Source organism: Stegostoma tigrinum, unplaced genomic scaffold (assembly GCF_030684315.1).
Source record: "Stegostoma tigrinum isolate sSteTig4 unplaced genomic scaffold, sSteTig4.hap1 scaffold_67, whole genome shotgun sequence".
Classification (NCBI taxonomy): domain Eukaryota; kingdom Metazoa; phylum Chordata; class Chondrichthyes; order Orectolobiformes; family Stegostomatidae; genus Stegostoma; species Stegostoma tigrinum.
In genome coordinates, this window is record NW_026728611.1 from 1,772,155 (window position 1) to 1,793,146 (window position 20,992).

The 20,992-nt window shown below is 43.8% G+C and overlaps 1 long non-coding RNA gene across 1 annotated transcript; it reads right to left on the minus strand.

The window, feature by feature from the left end:
• Positions 1-4,521: 4,521 nt before the first annotated feature.
• On the minus strand, positions 4,522-20,595 carry LOC132209123 (uncharacterized). The gene is made up of 3 exons (XR_009445217.1): positions 20,504-20,595; positions 7,509-7,622; positions 4,522-5,198 (listed from the first exon to the last, which is right to left on the minus strand). It is a non-coding gene; the product is annotated as an uncharacterized LOC132209123 (long non-coding RNA).
• Positions 20,596-20,992: the final 397 nt, after the last annotated feature.

Here is a 20,992-nt window from a genome sequence, read left to right on the forward strand (position 1 = left end):
ATCTAGGGCCAGAATACCTCATATCAGAAAGGGGTTTCATATTTAAGCCAGAAATGAGGAAGAAATTATTCTCTCAGACAGTTGTGAATCAGTGGAATTCTTCAGAGCAGAGGTTTCTTGTGGCTGGGCCAATAAGTATATTTAAGGCTGAGATCAACAGATCTTTAAGCAATAAAGGTATCAAGGTTTATGGGGAAAGGCAACAAAGTGCAGATCAGACAGGATCTTATTGAATGGCAGAGCAGAGTTGATGGTCTAAATGGTCTCTTTCTGTTTGTAAACTCAATGGTCTTGAAATGAGGCTGCAAAACTCTCCGCAGTAAAATGTGCAAAATGAAAATTGCATGGAACCCTTCAGAAAGCTGAACCAAGGTGAGACATGGAAAGGGCAACACACAAATGATAGTCAATGTGGGTGATTGATCCGGAGTGATCTGTGTACCAGGGTAAACAGGAAAACTGGTCTTCAGCTCTCACATTGAGCTCGGCTCAAAGTTTTGGCAAAGATCTATAGCTCAGTTTGAGGGTGAGTTGTTGACTTGTTCGCCAAGCTGGCTTGTTCTTGTTCAGATGGTTCATCACCATGCTAGGTGACATCATCAGTAGAGCCTCCGTTGAAGCAGTGTTTTTCTCCTCTGCTTAGAATTTATACTGTTTGCTCTGTTATGGTGAGTAGTGTCATTTCTGGTTTTGATCTGTGTGGGTTTGTATAGGGGTCCAATTCTTTATGTTTGCTGATTGCATGACGGGTGGAGAACAATGCCTCTAGGAATTCCTATGCATGTCTATGTTTGGCTTGGGCTACTATGGCTACCTTGTCCCAGTTAAACTGATGGCCTTCATTGTCTGAGTGTCTCGATATTAAGGAGAGTTTGTCATTCCGTTTTGCTACTAGTTGAAGTTTTTGAATTCCAATGTCTAGTTTCATTCCTGTCTCTCCGATGTAACATTTACAGTCATAATTGCATGGTATTTTGTAAACCACATTGGTTCTGCATGTTGTGGGAATGGGGTCTTTAATTCTTGTACGTGTTTGTCATTGAGCAGCTGTGGGAGTGTCCACCACCATGACTCTGAGTGGTCTGAGGGGTCTTGTTGTCACTTCCAATATATTCTTGATGCATGACAGTGTGGCCAGTGTGTGAGGGCATACTGTGTCCTTCTATTGTTGTCTGTTTAACATCCGCAACCTCACCAAAATTCCCTCACACAAGGTTCTGCTGCAGAAGACCAGATAATCCCAGTTCCCAGGCCTGGAATCAGAGTGTCAGTGGCCCAGCCACGAAGATACAATGGGAAATGTGGGATGGCAATGAGCGCACAGGGCTACTCTGTGGTTCCTGTCACACAATCGGTGAGCGTGCGGTCCTTCTATGATGGTACAGAGGTGCGTAAAATGCCGAGGCTGTGAGCTTGAACCACACCCAGAGATGCTTTTATTGACATGGAGCAGGGATTATTGGGTCATCTGATCTGTGATATTTCCCACAGCCCATGTTGGTCAAAACAGAATTTGTAAAAAGACTAGCTTCTTTTGTTGGTTCTTGAACTTTCCCAGGGAAATGTCTCAATTATCAACCATATTAGAGATTGCTCTCCCATCCCCTGAGAGACTCCCCCTGCCTGTTAAATTCACTTTTTGTATGTCTATCTCTGTCTTTGAAAACTTGATTTTAATTTCATATCCACGACCTTTTCATTGGAACCAGTTGAATTTTCATGTGTTTAACACCATTATGGAGAGGAAGTGAAACAACCTACCAGCTGTGGGGTGTGACAATGGAAGGCAGAAGGGTGAGAAAATGATGATCAAGAGAGTGGGGAACGATGATAGCCTTCAGATGAATTTGAATGTCATTGTTCACAACCCGGGGAAAGTTATCACCCACTGATAAATAACAATCAGAAAAATAACAATGACGGAAATTGCTGGTGAAACTCTTGAAGTCTGACGGCATCTGCGGAGAGAAAGCAGGGTTAATGTTCCCAGTTCAGTGACCCTTCTTTGGAATGAGGCATGTAACTGTTGGTTTTGCATTTACCAAAAGTTCGGTCAAATCATGAGTCTGCCCACCTGTGTGGGTTGCTGGTCTGCTTGGTCCCTTCGACGTTGTGTGTCTGTTAGTCAAACATTTATTTGTGTGTGTGTGTGTGTGTGTGTGTGTGTGTGTGTGTGTGTGTGTGGCGGAGGGGGAGCATGCTGGGCCCATTACCCAGAAGGTCACTGGATTGAAACCATTCTCTGCTGCTTACACCAACAAATTGATGTTTGTTAGCAGCTAAGTTAATTTTGCTCACATTGTCTCTGCACCAGCTTCTTGCTCTCAGTAACCACTTCAACCTACATTTAAAACACATTTATCCTGACATGGACGCACACTGTAAATGTTACAAACATGCACCAGCTGGTACTTTTTCCTTTCACTCAATCCCTTTCTCAACAGGAACCAACACCGGTGTGATGGTCCAAATGGCCTTCTCCTGTCTCTGTCACTCTGGGATGATCTGAACAGTGAAAGTTATCCTCTACAGTAAGGCAATACAGCGAATGAATGAATGGGATTTCAAAGAGATAGCAGTGCAGTGGTGATAATCCCTGGGGACTGAGACACAGCAGCTGCTGGAGTTTGAATTCAATGAATAAAATCTGGAAAGTAAACCTGAATTTCAGGAACAGAGGCCATGACTTTAATTTCCTGAAATCCCATTCATTCATGTCCCTTTGGAAGGGAAGTCCTTGCCTGGTCAGGCATACAAGTGTCTTGAGGCCCACAACAACATGGTTGATCCCTATCTGCCCTCTGACATCAGTTCAAGGTAAATTAGGGATGAACAACAAATGCTGTCCTGACCAGCAATACCCACATCCTATGGGAGAATAAAGGAAGAACAAAAACACATTCATAACAAGAAAAAAATAGGCCTTCTCTCTGCATTGACTTGAATTCACCTGATCGCCCAATCTGGACAGAGACAAGGATACCCACAGCACAGAGAAACCAGGGAACTGTGCGGACCGAGGGAAGGATTCAATTCCCCACTGAGGTGGAAACTCATTTACTCAGGTGTACTGGGGAGACGTTGTTCACCAGTCCCATGTGTGGGAAGGGATCATTCAGAAAAATAAACTCCGGAGCCACCCACAAATTCACATATAGTTATACTCTGCTGTTATAGCTGCTGCGAATCCCCACCTCAGAAGGAACCATATCTTGACACCGGTTTCCAGTGGAATTCTGAGGGTTACTCACCCTGCAATGTTATCTCTGATTTCTCTCCATAGATGCTGCCAGTTCTACTGACCTTTTCCAGTAATTTCTGTTTTCTTATTTGTTTCTGATTTACAGCAATTGCAGTCCTTTCAGTTTTTAATCCAGTGGAGTTCCACTGCTTTCTGATGTATAACCATCATTAAATCCTAGTTGTAGAAGCCATCATTTAGAATAAGTAATCATGTAGTTGACCATGACGAAGAAAACCGTGGACTGCAGGGAGTTATCAATCAAGTGGAAAGATAAAATGGTGAAAGGAATTGAATCCACAGGAGTGAGTGATAATGAATTTAGGGAGACTGAACTATGAAAGTGAGGAATAGTGAGTGGTGTAGAGGGACAAACAGACCTTGGAACGAACATTCACAAATCCCTGAATGTGGTTAGATAGGAAGATCAGGTGGTTGAGAGGGTTTGATATATTTTGTATGCACATTATTCAGCTGATAGTTCCAATTCAGCTTCTCATCAATATTAGCCCCCAGGATGATGATAATGGGGAATTCCATAAAGATACACCCAGTGAATGTCACTTGGCTGTGGTTAGATTCTCATTTCTCAGATTTGGTCATTATTTGTTGGTACTTGTTGGTGCAAATGTTCTTTGTCACATGGTAGGGTCACTTCAATGTTGTCCAGGCTCACTGCATTTAGATATCTACTGCTTTGGTATCCAAGGAGCCACAAACGGTGCTAAAGTATTGTGCAAGCATCAGCAAACATTCCCACTTCTGACCTTATGGCGCAGGGAAGGTCATTGATGAAACAGCTGAAGGCGGTTGGGACTAGAACCTGATCCTGAGGAACTCCTGCAGCTGAGACGATTGCCATCCTACAATCACAAGCCTCCCCTTCTGTATTCAGTATTATCAAACCAGGGTGAAGTAGAGTGAGGAGGGTAAGAGAATGTACATTGGAAACAGAGAAGGAAAAGGAGAACATTAAAACACAGAACAAGTAGAAAATAAACGTGTCCCAGCAGTGCAGCACAAGGTAACTGTCAAATACAACCATATCAGGTCAGAATTATTGTTGCTCAGACAGTTTAACTGCAGGTCCATAACAGTGAACCATCAACAGTTACTTAGGGCTCAGAAACTATCTGTATGGCTTAAGATAGTCACGTAAGTGTTACTCACCCAGCTGTGAGCTGACGGTCGGATAGAGAAGCTCTGAAGATAGTATGGAAGTGGAAGTCCTGTTGAAATTAGAGGACTCAGAACTTTGTCAGAAACTGAACAGCATCCTGTTTTTATAGTAAGTAAGTGAAATAATTTATTTTATATCAATGTCATATGCAACCATTTTTACATGAAAATGCCTTCATATGCTGTTTTGAGCTGTAAAAGGTGTAGTGTCTCCGAACTAAACTTACAGACCTCTTCCACAAGTATGTGGTACAAGTTTGAATAAATTCACCTTGTTTCGATTTACTGAGGTCTGAAGATGCAATCTTTTCAAAAACCAGCTATCAAAGGAAGAATAATATTCTCTGGTTCCTATTGAACTTAGCTTTGTCATGATTCCTTAATACAATGCTCTGTCAAATGGAGCCTTAAGATAGTGAATAGTCCCTCTCACATTTGGAATTCAGCTGTTTGGTCCATGTTTGCACTAAGAATGTAGGGAGGAGAGGAGATGAGTGGCCCTTGCTTAACTCAAACTGAGATCCTTCACTATGATATTACAAAGCAAGAGCTGTTTGATGTTATGGTTGTCACCCTGTTTTGACTGCATTTACGTACTGACAGGCCAGACAATTGACTGAAGGCTTGTCCACACAGGCCACGTATATGGTTTCTCTTCACTGTGAATGACACTTGTTCCTTCCATATTCAAAGCTCCTGAGAATTAAGTGTTCCCGGCAGTTCTTGATCCAGTGTTTGAGTTGAGCAGCCTGTCAGTAAATGCTCCCTTTCCAATTCCCTGAAAAAATAAATTTACAACAGTTAAAAGTAGAATGAAAGCTGCTAGATTGTCACCTGGATCATTAAAAACTGCAGATGCTGTAAATCAGGAATGAAAAATAATTTGCTGGTAAAGCTCAGCAGATCTGGCAACATCTGTGAATGAAAAAAACAGGTTAATGTTTCAGGTCTGATGATCCTTTCTCAAGTTCAGAGGAAGGGTCACCGAACTCAAAACATTAACTCTGTTCTTTCCTTCACAGATGTTGTCAGTCTTGCTGAGCTATTCCACTTGGATCATTTGATATCTTTGAAAGGACAGAAGATGAAAAATACAGGACAAATCAGGCTGTGGGAACTGGCTACAGAGCCAATCATTATTTGTGCAGAGCCAGAGTGGGAGGTTTAAGTGAGACCACAACAATGCTGTCGGTGTAACAATACAAACCGTACAACTATCTGACCATAACCTGTGTCAGTCTGTAACTGGATACGTGTAAATGACCGAAGCTGGCTGAAAATGCATTCCTGCAAGCAGGTGGGAATTCATGGTCCTCCTTTCGATAATTAATTCCCCCTTTTGCACTGGTGGGATTTGTATTTGGAGTACTGTGTTCAGTTCTGGTCACCCGACTTAGAGAAGGTTGTTATGAAACATTCCAGGGCAGATTCAATAGACTAATACCTGGAATGAGTGGATTGCCTTAAAGGAACATCTGGAGGAAAATACAGGCTAGGTCTGTATTGTCTGGAGTTTAGAAAAGAAAGAGGATACTAAATTGAAACATGAAAGATCCTGAGGGGACCTGACCAGATGCATGGTGAAAACATGGTCCCTCTTGTGGAAGGATCTAGAACTGAGGTCATTGTTTAAAGGGAAGGGTGAGTCCATTTGAAATAGTGAGGAACATTTCTCTCAGAGGGCTGAGAATCTTTGTGACTCCCTTCGGCAAAAGGCAGTGGATGCAGCATCTTTTTTTTTAAAAGGCAGAGACAGATTCTTGCTGACCAAGACAATGAAAGATATTCTGCGATATGCAGGTACATAGAACCGAGGTTGAAATTAAATCAGTGATTTTATTGAGTCGCAGAGCAGGCTCGAGGGGCCGAGTGACCCACACTTGTTCCTCATTCCTACGTTTGAATAAACCGCAGGACAAAGAAGCTCAGGTCTTGTCTGATGACTGCGGGTGAGGAGGGTGTTTGAGCTCCCACTTCACTCACCCAGTGGATTAGTTCCTCTCTACACCCCGACCAGCTTCAATTAACATTTGAAAAGTTTTAATCACATCAGCTGTCATCCTTCTAAATTACAGGGAATACATCATTCCTGGTGAGATGATGCATTTTAATAGGAGAAGAGATCAGAAATTCGGAATCAGTTATCCATTCTGCCTCTCAAGCCTCAAAAAGGTCAAAGTTGATCTATTTCGGCTTCAATTCCACATTCGCACTTGGCCTTGATAGTCTTTTTAAAAACACATCCTGTGGGCATTGCTGGCTGTGTTTAACTGTCATTAAGAAAGTGGCAGTGATCTGTCTCCATGAACCACTGTAGTCCATGAGCGGTAGGTGGACGCATAATGCTGTTAGGGAGAGAATTCAGGATTTTGATCCAGCAACACTGAAGGTGTAGCGATACATTTCCAAGTCAGGATGGTGAGTGGTGTGGAGGGAATTCACACCCAACACAGAGTCTACAGCACGGAAAAACGTTCTGCTGACTCTGTCTGATCTTGACACTATCTTGCAAGTACTCTGTCATTCCATCTTTTATAGTGGACACGAACATATTTTTCCAACCAACAATTTTATGCAAATTCCCTGTTTTCTTTCTGACTCCCTTCTTACATATTGGGGTTACAGTAGCGATTCTCCAATCCATAAAAACTGAGTCTATAGAATTTGGAGGAAAACTAGTTGTGAATCTGCTATTTCTATTGCCACTTCCTAAGGTACTTTGAGATGAAGGTTATCAGTGTCTGGGGATTTATCTGCCTGTTATCCCATTAGTTGTCCCAATATCATTTTCCTACTAATTCTGATTCCACCTTCCCATTAGACCCTGTGATCCCCTTAATTTTGGGAGGTTATTTGTACCCTCCTTATTGAAAATCTCAGTCATATTTAATTGTTCCGCTATCACTTTGTACCCCATTATAAATTCCCTGTTTCTGCTTGTCAGGAGACCCTATATTCTTCTTGACCAGTCTTTCATTACCAATCTTCAATTAAGAGTTTAATGATGATCATGAAACCGTTGTTGATCGTCAGGAAAAAGCCATCTGGCTCATAAATATCCTTCAGGGAAAGGAACTGTTATCCTTACCTGGTTTGGTCTGTGTGTGACTCCAGCCATACAGCAATGCAGTTGACACTTGATAGCCTTCTGGGCAATCACAGATGGGCAATAAATTCTGGCCAAGCCACCAAAGTTCACATCCTGTGAATGAATATAAAACAAAATTCTGTTGGTTTGTATGGTCCCTGCAGCATGCACTCATGTTCTGTTTTCTCACTCTGATTAAATCCCTTTCTTTCCCTTTGCAGAAACCTAAACTGCTCCCAATCCTGTTGTCAGTTGTTTTATTGACCTAATTGTGTATGCTGCTTCCTTAAATTTAACACGTGTTCATTTCCCTTTCTGTGCTGTGGTTTGATCATGTTTCCCATTTTGTTCTTATGCCAGGCTGCGATGAAGAACTTCCACAGCTTGTCCACGTCCTCTTTCAACATTTGCCATTACCCATTTCCCATCATCCATTTAAACACTGATTCACCATTTATCACAACTAGCTCGTGCCTCATATCATTTTTACTTCTTTCATTTAAATACAGGACCCAAGTCTCAGAAACAACATTCATCACTCTCCAGCTTTGTGAAGAATTCTATCCTATTGTGGTCCCTCATCCTTAAGGGCCCGTACTCAACTCGATTGTCAATTATTCCATCCTCATTATACAACACCCATCTGCTTCTTCAACATGTTGATTCATAAAATTGTACCATATAGATACTAAATATCCCTCCTGCACTGTACTGCTACAGTTGTGATTTGGACAATTTATAAGTAGGTTGCAGTCACCTGTAATTAAAGCCATAACTTTATGCCTTATATCTCTCAATTCCACCCTAATGCCTTCCCTAATATTACTGCAGCTTGGGTTCCATATGCAGCACTAAGGTCATTTTCTGTCCATTGGTGTTTCTCAGCTCAACCCAAACAGACTCTACTTCACTACACCCTATATCCTGGCTCACATCAGTTTCCTGTTTTAATCAGCAGCTCCTGACAAATCCTTTTCCCTCTTTCCTGCCCAATCCATCTTCCTCAGACAACCCACTTATTCCAGGTTTCAATCTTGTCAACCTCCTCTGAGCCACTTTGAATAAACGAACAGAAGACCAAAACCTGCATACGGTATTCGAGATTTGGTCTGACCCCTTCCTTGTACAAATGAAGTGAACATCTTTTCATTGATGATTATTTGTTGTCATAATAAGGGAGATGGCCTAGTGGCTTTCTGGATTTCAGAGAGATCTTGATCAATTGGGGCAATGGGCTGAGGAATGGGAGATTGAATTTTATTTGGATAAATGTTTGTTCTACCAAAACGCAATACTTCACAAGGGCAGGACTTACACAATTAATGGTTGGGCTCTGGGTAGTGTTGCAGATCAGGAGAAAAAACTAGGGTTTCAGGTACATCATTCTTTGAAATTTGCATCACAGATAGACAGGGTGGTTAGGAAGGCATTTAGCACACTTGTCTTCATTGCTCAGGCCTTTGAGTACAGGAGTTGGGAAGTGATGTTGGCGAGTCCTCTTCTGTCGGACTGTGCGCTGCTCTGGTCGTCCTGTTATGGGAAGATTATTATTAAACTGGAGTGGGTTTGGACAAAATTACCAGGATATTGCTGGGAATGAAGGGGTTTGAGTTATAAAAATACGCTGGATAGGCTGGGACTTCTTTCACTGGAAGCTAAGTGGTTGAGAAATGGACTTATGTAGGTTAATAAAATAATGAGACACACAGATAAGGAATAGTAAAGGTCTTTTCCCTCAGGTGGGGGGGGGTTATCAAAACCAGGGGAATTTTTTTTAAGATGAGGGGAGAAAGATTTAAAATGGACATGACGGACAACTTTTTGTTTTACACAGAGTGCTCAGTGTGTGGGATGAACTGCCAGAGGAAGTGGTGGATGTGGGTTACAATTACAATGTTTAAAAAACATTCAGATAATACATGAATTTGAAAGGATGAGAGCGAATATGGGCCAAACGCAGGAAGATGGGACTAGTTTAGTTTGGGAACATGGTCGGCATGAACTAGTTGTATCGATGGGCCTGTTTCCATGCTGTGTGACCCTCTGATAACATTCTATATCTGCACACTAACTCTGAAATTCAATTTCTTAATTTTCATTCTTCTGCACTTCAGAACTCCATTTAACAAATATTGTGCTCCATTCATTTTGGTAGGAAGAATTTTTCCACATCATCCACCTCCTGCAAGATATTTTGCCTGTAATAATGTTCCAGATTTCAGAGGAAAGATCGAAAGGGAGGCAAAACAGGTGAGGGAGTAGCTTTTATTAATAAGGAAAACATTGCTGCTTTCACCAGAACAGATATTTTAGAAACACCATTCAATGAAAACATATGTTGAAATTAGAAATAAAAAGGAACGATCATCTAATGGGATTGTACCATAGGCTTCCTAATAGTCAGAGGGAAATTGAGGAACAAATGTGCAGAGAGATCTCGGATAGGTGTAAGAATAATAAGATCATAATAGTTGGTGATCTTCAGTTTCCAAACATTTACCTGGACTAACAGAGTGTTAACGGTTTGGATGGTGAGTAATTTGTGAAATGCGTTCAAGAAAATTTTCTTTACCAATAAATCAATGTTCCTATGAAAATAAAAAGCTTTTCTTGGTTAATAAGGCAGAGCAAGTGACTGAAGTGACAGAACAGAGAAACTTTGAATCTTGTGATAGTAATTCTATCAGTTTTACAACAGTTGTGGAAAAGGATATGTCTTCCAGAAAAATTAAAAGTTTTCAATTGGAGGAAGCAATTTTTAATGGTATAAGACAAGAACTTTCAAAAGTTCTGAGGAAGGATCAACAGACCCGAAATGTAAACTGATTTTTCCTCACAGATGCTGCCAGACCTGGTAAGCTTTTCCAGCAACTTCTGTTTTTATAACTTTCAAAAGTTATCAGGAGTAGACGGCAGGCATAAGGGTGTCTGATAAGTGGGAGGCTTTCAAAAGTGTGATAATTCAGAGTCATTATGTCCCTGTTCAAGTGACAGGTATGGCTGGTAGGATTAGAGAGCAATGGTGAAAAAGATACTCAGGTTTTAGTCAAGAATAAAAATAACAATAATAAATTATTAGATGAAAACAACTTGGCTCAAATGAATATCTTGAACAGTGTAAATAGTGTTAGGGGAATTCTGAAACAGGAGATCAGGACGGCAAAAAAGCAACTTGAAACTGCCGTGGTAGATAAGCTGAAGAATAATTCAGAGTTTTTACAAGTGCATTAAGAGGAAGAGAGCACCGAGAGAGCAAGCAGGGCTCCATAAAGATGAAAAACGTCAACTTTGTGTTGAACCACAGGAGGAGAGAGAGATCTTAAAGGAATATATTGCATCAGTTTTTACTGTTGAGAAAGAAATGGAGGCTAGACAAACCAGGAGGAGAAATATTTTGGTTTGAAAACAGTTCACAGAAATGGGGGAGATTTTTAATGAATTTCTTCTCAGTGTTTACTAAGCAGAGAATCATGGATGCTAAGGACAAAAAGGGAAGCAAGTGGGGATGTTCTGGACCATCGCGGAGGTGTTTACAGCCTTAAAGCACATTAAGGTTGATAAATCCAATGGACCTGATGAAGTCCAGCTTCAGACACTGCGGGAGGCTGGGGAAGAAATTGCAGAGATTTTTGCTTCATCTTTTGCCACTGCTGAAATTCCGGAAGACTGGAGGGTGACTAATGTTGTCTCATTATTTAAGAAAGGTAGCAAAGACCCATGGGGAACTGCAGGCCAGTGAACCAGTGCTAGACAAGGTATTGAAGATGATATTCAGGGAGTGGATGCACAAATGTTTGGATATTCAAGGTCTGATTTGGGATAGGCATCATGGCTTTGTGCACAAGAATCATGTCTGACAAATTATTCATGCTTTTCGAAGAGGTAAGCAAGAGGATTGATGACAGTAAGGCAGAGAATGCTGTCTATGTGGACTTTAGTAAGGCCTTTAACAAGGCCCCGTACAGCAGGCTAGTCATGAAGGTTCGGTTGTGCGGGATCCAGGGAGAGCTACTCATGGGATCGATGGTAGGAAGCAGAGCGTGATGGCCGAAGGTTGGTTCTTGGACTGGAGTCCTGTGGCTCATGGTGTGACACAGGGGTCAGTACTGGGACCTTTGTCATTTTTCACTTACATAAACGATCTGGATGTGAATGTACACGGCATGATTAGTACGTTTGCGGATGATACAACATTAAGAGGTATCACTGATAGCAGTGAAAGTTATCAAAAATTACAGGGGAATTGTGATCAGATGGGGAAGTGGGCTGAGGATTGCCAAATGAAATTCAATACGGCTAAGCGTGAGGTGTTGGCCTTTGGAAAGTTCAACCGAGGTCAGAGTCATACAGTGAATGGTATGTTCTGAGGAGTCTTGTGGGACAGAGACAGTGAGGAGTACAAGTACATAGTTGGTTGAAAGCAGCATCACAGATAGACAGGGTGGTGAGCAAAGCATTTAGCATGCTGGCGTTCTTCAGTCAAGGCAGTGCATATAGGAGTTGGGACATTAAAGATGTACAAGTCATTGGTGAGGCCACACTTGCAGTGTGGTGTACAGTTTTGGATCACCCTGTTACAGGAAAGGCATAGTTAAACTGGAAGCTGTGCAAAGAGCCCGGAATAGTAGGCCTGAGTTCTGAGGAGAGGTTGGCCAGGATTGGGCTTTATTCCTTGGAATGGAGGAGAATGAGCGGTGACCTTACTGAGGTCAATAAAATCATGAGGGGCATAGATAGGATGAATGCATGTAGTCTTTTTCCCAGGGATGGGGAATGGAAAATTGGAGTGTACAGATTTAAGGTGAGAGAGGGCAGATTTAAGGAGGATGTGAGGAGCAACTTCTTCACACAGACAGTGGTGCATATTTGGAATGGGCTGCCAGAGAAAGTGGTTGAGACAGGCACAAAAACAACGTTTAAAACACATTTGGGTAGGTACACGGATGGAAAGTGTTTGGAGGGGGACATAGACCAAATGCAGGCAATTAGAAATTGCTAAGTGGGCACCACAGTCAGCATGGACCAGTTTGGGCCGAAGGGCCTGTTTCCATGCTGTATTACACTCTGACTTTAAACCTCCAGGTCCTGCTCTAGTGCATCAAATCATGTTGAGGGAAGTTAAAGAGAAAACATGGGGCCCCTTTGCAGAAATATTTGTATCATCTATAATTACGGGTGAGGTTCCAGATGACTGGAGAGTGGCTAAAATTGTGCCTTCGTTTAAGGGACGTAAGGAGACGCCTGGGAACTATCGAGCTGAGAGTCTGACTTCGGTTTTGGATATGTAGTTGAAGGTAATCGTGAAATGTAGGATTTATGTGTTTGGAGAGGTAGGAATGATTAGTTGACTGATTTTTTTTGGAGAAGTAACAAAGAAGATAATTGAGGCAGAGTGGTGGAAGTCGTTTATATGGCTTAGTGACAGGACACAGGGTCTGGTGGTGGAGGGTTGCTTTTCAGACCGGAGGCCTGTTACCAGAGGTGTTCCACAGGGGTCAGTGCTCAGTCCAATTTTGTTTGACTTTATATAAAAAAGTGATTTAGATGAGAATAGTGGAGACATGGTCAGTAAGTTTGCAGATGACACCAAAATAGGCAGGATAGTGGACAGCGAAGTAGGTTGTCCAAGATTACTAAGAGATCTTGATTTATAGGGTTAAGAGGCTGAGGAATGGCAGGTGGTGTTTAATTTGGATAAAGGCGAGGCATTTCATTTTGGTAAAACAAACAAGATCAGGACTTATACAATTAAACGTAGGGCCTCAGGGTTAGTGTTGTCGAAAAGAGAGACCTCAGGGTTCAGGCCCTTAATTCTTTGAGGTTGGCGTCACATGTTGAAAGTGTGGCTACTTCAGATCTCCTGTTATATGAAGAACATCATCAAGCTGGGGAGGGTTCAGAAAGGATTTACCAGGATGTTGCCAGGAATGGAGGCTTTGAGTCGTAAGGAGAGGCTTGATCGGTTGAGACATTTTTCCATTGCGGTCTAAGAATTGGAGGCGTGGACTTGTATGTTTATAAAATCATGAAGAGTACAGATAAGGTGAATGGAAGATCCCTTTTCATTCACGTGAGGTATTTCAAGACTCGGGGGCTGGAGAAAACCAGCTGAAACGTTCACTCTCCATGTATGAAGTTGGACGGTTCTTATTGCCAGACTATTTGACGAAGGGCCAAAGAGATGGCGGTTAGGTGATACTTCTCGTGGTTGGATTAACTTTCTACTCTGGATGGCGTCATGCTACTCTTACAGTCTATAGGTTACCAGTACTGGAGGGTATGAGTTATGAGGAGAGACTGGGACTTCACTGGAAAATAGGAGGTTGAGGGATGACTTTAGAGAGGTTTATAAAATCATGAGGGGTATAAAGTGTACAACAAGTGTCTTCTCCCTTGTAGAGGGGAGTCCAAATCTGGAGGGTATATTTTTAAATGGAGAGGAGAAAGATTTAAAGGTAAACAAGGGGGAGCTGTTTCAAACAGAAGGTTGTTTCTATGTGGAATGAACTGCCAAAGGAAGTTGTAGATGCAGGTACACTTCCAATATTTAAAAGACATTTGGAAAGGTACATGAATAGGAAAAGTTTAGAGGGATATGGACCCAACACAAGCAAGTGGGACTCGTTCAGTTTGGGAAGCCTGGTCGGCATGGACAAGTTGGAACAAAGGAGGCTAAAGAACTCAAATAATTTTTGATATTTTGGAAACAGTTCATGTTGCAGGAGAGGAAGTGTTAAATATCTTGGAAATATGAAGATGGATAAATCTCCAGCACCTGATCTAATGTATCCCAGGACATTATGGGAAGTAAGGGATGAAATTGCAAAAATGTTGGTATCATCTCTAAATACGTGTGGGGTGTCAGATGGCCAGAAATGGCTCATCTTCTGCCTTTGTTTTCGAAGGGATGTAGGGAGAAGCCTGAGAACTATAGACCTTAACGTAATACTGGAAAACAGTGACAGAAGTAGAGTCAGTATGGATTTATGAAAGGGAAATCATGCTGGACAAAACTGCTGGAATGTTTCAAGAATGCAACATTTGGAGTTGAAAAGCCAGTGGATGTGGCTAATGTGCGCTTTGAGAAGGCGTTCAAAAGGTCCCACAGAAGAGATTAGCAAGTAAAGTAAGAGCATGTGAGATTGGGTATTCAGGGGGATACAGAACTGATTGCTTCTGTGTGCCAGTCATTTCTTGTGTGCCAGCCAGTGACCAGTGTGGTACTGCAGGGGTCAGTGATGGGCGCCAGGTACTCACATCATCTATTAGTTATGTAAATGAGAAAACTCGAATATTGTATCTGCAAGCTTGCAGGTTTAGGACAGTGATCTGTGAGGAGGATGCAAATATGCTTCAGTGTGACTTGGAGTTGAGTGAGTGGGGCGAAAATGCAAGGCAGATGAAATATAATGTGGATAAGTTCAAGACTATCCAGTTGGATTACAAAACTAGGAAAACACAAGTCACTGACAGTAAGCATGCAGGTGCAACAGTGGACGAAGAGGGCTAATGGTATTTTGACCTTCAGGGTGAGAGCATTTGAGTGCAGGAGCAGTGATGTCTTACTGAAATTGTACAGGATCTTAGTGAGACCACACCTGAGGTGGTACGTGCAAATTTGGAATTCTTGTCTGAGGAAGGATGTTCTGGCTATGGACGCTCTTCACACAGTTGATGAGACTGATTCCTGGAATGGCAAGGCTTACGTGTAAGGACAGCACTGATTGGTTAGGATGAAATTCACTGGAGTTTAGATTAGATTAGATTCCCTACAGTGTGGAAACAGGCCCTTCAGCCCAACAAGTCCACACCACCCCTTGAAGCATCGCACACAGACCCATCCCCCTCCAAACCACATACCCCCGAACACTACGGGCAATTTAGCATGGCCAATCCACCTAGCCTATACATCTTTGGACTGTGGGAGGAAACCGGAGCACCCAGAGGAAACACACGCAGACACGGGGAGAATGTGTAAACAAATGTGGGGTATGGATGCTAGGGCAGTTGCTTGCTCCTCCTGCAGAATGTGGCAGTTGGGAGACGTGGCACACGTCTCCGCTGGCTACATCTGCGGGAAGTGCACCCAACTACAGCTCCTTGAAAACCGTGTTAGGGAAATGGAGCTGGAGCTGGATGAACTACGGATCATTCGGGAGGCAGAGGGGGTAATTGAGAGGAGTTACCGGGAGTTGGTCACTCCTAAGGCTCAGGACAAGGATAGATGGGTTACAGTTAGGGGGAGGAAAGGGGACAGACAGACAGTGCAGAGATCCCCTGTGGGCATTCCCCTCAGCAATAAGTATACCGTTTTGGATACTGCTGGGGGGGATGACCTACCAGAGGAAAGCCATAGTAGTCAGTTCTCTGGCACTGAGCCTGACACTGTGGCAAAGAAGGGAAGGGGGCAGAATAGAAAAGTACTCGTGGTAGGGGACTCGATAGTTAGGGGAATCGACAGGAGATTTTGTGGTCAGGATCGGGATTCCCGGAAGGTATGTTGCCTCCCTGGTGCCAGGGTCCGGGAAGTCTCCGATCTGGTGTATAAGGTTCTAAAAGGGGACGGCGAACAGCCAGAAATCGTGTTACATATTGGCACTAATGATATAGCCAGAAATAGGGTTGAGGATATAAAAAGTGATTTCAGGGAGTTAGGATGGAAGCTGCAAAGCAGGACGAACAGAGTAGTGTTCTCTAGCTTACTACCGGTGCCATGAGATAGCGAGGTGAGGAACAGGGAGCGGGCGCAGCTTAACACGTGGCTACGCAGCTGGTGTAGAAAGGAGGGCTTCAGATATGTAGATAATTGGGATGCCTTTTGGGGAAGTGGGACCTGTACAAGAAGGATGGGTTGCATCTGAACTGGAAGGGGACCAATGTCCTGGGTGGAAGGTTTGCTCGAGTAGTTCGAGAGGGTTTAAACTAGTATGGCAGGGGGGTGGGAACCTGAGCTGTATACCAGAGGCGAGAGTTGATGCAGGTGAGGCAGTAGCAAGAGGTAGACCAGCTAGTGGAAAGGAACCAAGGGATCGGTTAAAGTGTGTTTACTTTAACGCAAGGAGTATCAGGAATAAAAGTGATGAACTTAGAGCATGGATCAGTACCTGGTGCTATGATGTTGTGGCCATAACAGAGACATGGGTTTCTCATGGGCAGGAATGGTTGCTGGATGTTCCAGGGTTTAGAACATTTAAAAAGAATAGGGAAGGGGAAAAAGAGGAGGGGGTGTAGCACTACTAATCAGAGAGGGTATCACAGCTACAGAAGCTTCCATTGTCGAGGAAGATCGGCCTACCGAGTCAGTATGGGTGGAAATTAGGAACAGCAAGGGAGTAGTCACCTCGTTATGGGTTTACTACAGGCCCCCCAATAGCAGCAGGGAGATTGAAGAAAGCATAGGTCGACAGATTTTGGAAAAGTGTGGACGCAGTAGGGTTGTTGTAATGGGTGACTTTAACTTTCCTAATATTAATTGGAACCTCCTTCGAGCAGAAGATTTGAACGGAGCTGTTTTTGTAAGGTGTGTTCAGGAGAGTTTCCTAACGCAGTACATTGACAGGCCGACGAGGGGAGAGGCCATTGTAGATTTGGTGCTCGGAAACGAGCCGGGGCAGGTATCAGATCTTGTGGTGGGAGAGCATTTTGGTGATAGTGACCATAACTGCCTCACATTCTACATAGCTATGGAGAAGGAGAGGATTAGGCAGAATGGGAGGATATTTAATTGGGAAAGAGAAAACTATGACGCGATTAGACATGAGTTAGGAAGCATGGACAGGGAGCAATTGTTCCATGGTAAGGGAACTAGAGACGTGGAGACTGTTTAAGGAACAGTTGTTGCGAGTGATGAGTAAATATGTCCCTCTGAGACAGGCAAGAAGGGGTAAGATAAAGGAACCTTGGATGACGAGAGCGGTGGAGCTTCTTGTGAAAAGGAAGAAGGTAGCTTACATAAGGTGGATGAAGCTAGAGTCAAGTTCAGCCAGAGAGGATTACACGCAGGCAAGGAAGGAGCTCAAAAATGGTCTGAGGAGAGCCAGGAGGGGACACGAGAAAGGCTTGGCAGAAGGAATCAGGGAAAACACAAAGGCATTTTACACTTGTGTGAGGAATAAGAGAATGGTCAAAGAAAGAGTAGGGCCGATCAGGGATAGCATAGGGAACTTGTGTGTGGAGTCTGAGGAGGTAGGGGAAGCCCTAAATGAGTTTTTTGCTTCTATCTTTACGAAAGAAACGAACTTTGTCGTGAATGAAACCTTTGAAGAGCAGGTGTGCATGCTGGAATGGATAGAGATAGAGGAAGCTGATGTGCTGAAAATTTTGTCAAACATTAAGATTGACAAGTCGCCAGGCCCGGACCAGATTTGTCCTCGGCTGCTTTGGGAAGCGAGAAATGCAATTGCTTCGCCACTTGCGAAGATCTTTGCATCCTCGCTCTCCACTGGAGTCGTACCTGAGGACTGGAGAGAGGCAAATGTAATTCCTCTCTTCAAGAAAGGAAATAGGGAAATCCCCAGCAATTACAGACCAGTAAGTCTCACGTCTGTCGTCTGCAAGGTGTTAGAAAGGATTCCGAGGGATAGGATTTATGACCATCTGGAAGAGCATGGCTTGATCAAATACAGTCAACACGGCTTTGTGAGGGGTAGATCATGCCTCACAAACCTTATCGAGTTTTTTGAGGATGTGACTAGAAAAGTTGATGAGGGTCGAGCTGTGGATGTGGTGTATATGGACTTCAGTAAGGCATTTGATATGGTTCCCCATGGTAGGCTCATTCAGAAGGTCAGGAGGAATGGGATACAGGGGAACTTAGCTGCTTGGATACAGAATTGGCTGGCCAACAGAAGACAGCGAGTGGTAGTAGAAGGAAAATATTCTGCCTGGAAGTCAGTGGTGAGTGGGGTTCCACAGGGCTCTGTCCTTGGGCCTCTACTGTTTGTAATTTTTATTAATGACTTGGATGAGGGGATTGAAGGATGGGTCAGCAAGTTTGCAGATGACACAAAGGTCGGAGGTGTCGTTGACAGTATAGAGGGCTGTTGTAGGCTGCAGCGGGACATTGACAGGATGCAGAGATGGGCTGAGAGGTGGCAGATGGAGTTCAACCTGGATAAATGCGAGGTGATGCATTTTGGAAGGTCAAATTTGAAAGCTGAGTACAGGATTAAGGATAGGATTCTTGGTAGTGTGGAGGAACAGAGGGATCTTGGTGTGCAGATACATAGATCCCTTAAAATGGCCACCCAAGTGGACAGGGTTGTTAAGAAAGCATATGGTGTTTTGGCTTTCATGAACAGGGGGATTGAGTTTAAGAGTCGTGAGATCTTGTTGCAGCTCTATAAAACTTTGGTTAGACCGCACTTGGAATACTGCGTCCAGTTCTGGTCGCCCTATTATAGGAAAGATGTGGATGCTTTGGAGAGGGTTCAGAGGAGGTTTACCAGGATGCTGCCTGGACTGGAGGGTTTATCTTACGAAGAGAGGTTGACTGAGCTCAGTCTCTTTTCATTGGAGAAAAGGAGGAGGAGAGGGGACCTAATTGAGGTATACAAGATAATGAGAGGCATAGATAGAGTTGATAGCCAGAGACTATTTCCCAGGGCAGAAATGGCTAGCACGAGGGGTCATAGTTTTAAGCTGGTTGGAGGAAAGTATAGAGGGGATGTCAGAGGCGGCTTCTTTACACAGAGATTTGTGAGAGCATGGAATGCGTTGCCAGCAGCAGTTGTGGAAGCAAGGTCATTGGGGTCATTTAAGAGACTGCTGGACATTTACATGGTCACAGAAATTTGAGGGTGCATACATGAGGATCAATGGTCGGCACAACATTGTGGGCTGAAGGGCCTGTTCTGTGCTGTACTGTTCTATGTTCTATGTTCTAAGTTCCACACAGACAGTTGCCCGAGGCTGGAATCGAACCTGGGTCCCTGGTGCTGTGAGGCTGCCGTGCTAACCACTAAGCCACCGTGCTGCCAAAGTTTAGAAGAATGAGGAAAGATTTCACAGAAGCCAATAAAATTCTAACAAGCCTAAAAATACAGGAAGGATGTTGTCAGTGACCAGGTAGTCAGAGCTGAGGGGCATGGGCTAAGCTGTTAAGGACTGAAATGAGGAAACCTTTTCAAAAAAAAGAGAGACTGGGGTCCCTGTGAAATTTGCTGCCACAGAAATCAGTTAAGGCCAAACACTGATACTGATAATGATGATGATGATATGTATAGTTGTGAGGGCTTAAGGGATCAAAGGGTATGACTCTCAAGTGGGAAGAATATGAGTAGAATGATCAGCCATGATCAAAGTGGCTCTCAGAGAAGGATCGAAAGCTACAATGGCCTGCGCCTGTTCCTATTTTCTATGTTTCTAATATGGTGAAGGTGGAATAAGAACAAAATGACAACAACTGACACAAATATCAGCACAACCTTATCACCACTGGATGAAAATCCTGTAACTCCTTACCAAACAGCAACATGGGAGCTAAGATAATAAAATGTGACGCTGGATGAACACAGCAGGCCAAGCAGCATCTCAGGAGCACAAAAGCTGACGCTTCGGGCCTAGACCCTTCATCAGAGAGGGGAATGGGGAGAGGGAACTGGAATAAATAGGGAGAGAGGGGGAGGCGGACCGAAGATGGAGAGTAAAGAAGATAGGTGGAGAGAGTGTAGGTGGGGAGGTAGGGAGGGGATAGGTCAGTCCAGGGAAGACGGACAGGTCAAGGAGGTGGGATGAGGTTAGTAGGTAGCTGGGGGTGCGGCTTGGGGTGGGAGGAAGGGATGGGTGAGAGGAAGAACAGGTTAGGGAGGCAGAGACAGGTTGGACTGAGCTACTTCACCATGTGGATTGCAGCAGATCAAGAAGATGCAGTGCAATTTTGGAAGCTTCTGGAGTGGCTGCTCTGTCTATCATTTTCAATCCAGTTTTCAAGTTGTTGAATGCTGTGAGAAAAGTAACAGAGTATGAAGCTGCCCTCCCCTTTAACCTGTACTCACCGCTTGTGGCTCTCATGGAGGACCGTTTCATTCCGGATATCCCACCCAGTACGCATGCTCCGTGGCTGAACGACGTTGAATGACCAATAGCAAGCAACAGGCGGAACAGGAAGAAGGCACCGGACGTGCTTGTTCTCCAACCAATCAGAGGACGAGGCCACAATTCTGAGGGCGGGTCACCGGACCTGAAACGTTAAACTCTGCCTGATCCTTCACAGATGCTGCAAACAGGCTGAGCTTTTCCAGCAAAACAAAGTGTGGGGCTGGATGGGCACAGCAGGACAAGCAGCATCTCAGGGGCACAAAAGCTGGTGTTTCAGGCAGTTTTAATGCAGTTCCCATGATCTCTGAGCTTTTCCAACAGAGATAGTAGGAACTGCAGATGCTGGAGGATCTGAGATAACAAGGTGTGGGGCTGGATGGACACAGCAGGACAAGCAGCATCAGAGGGGCAGGAAGGCCAACGTTTGGGGCCTAGGCCCTTCATCA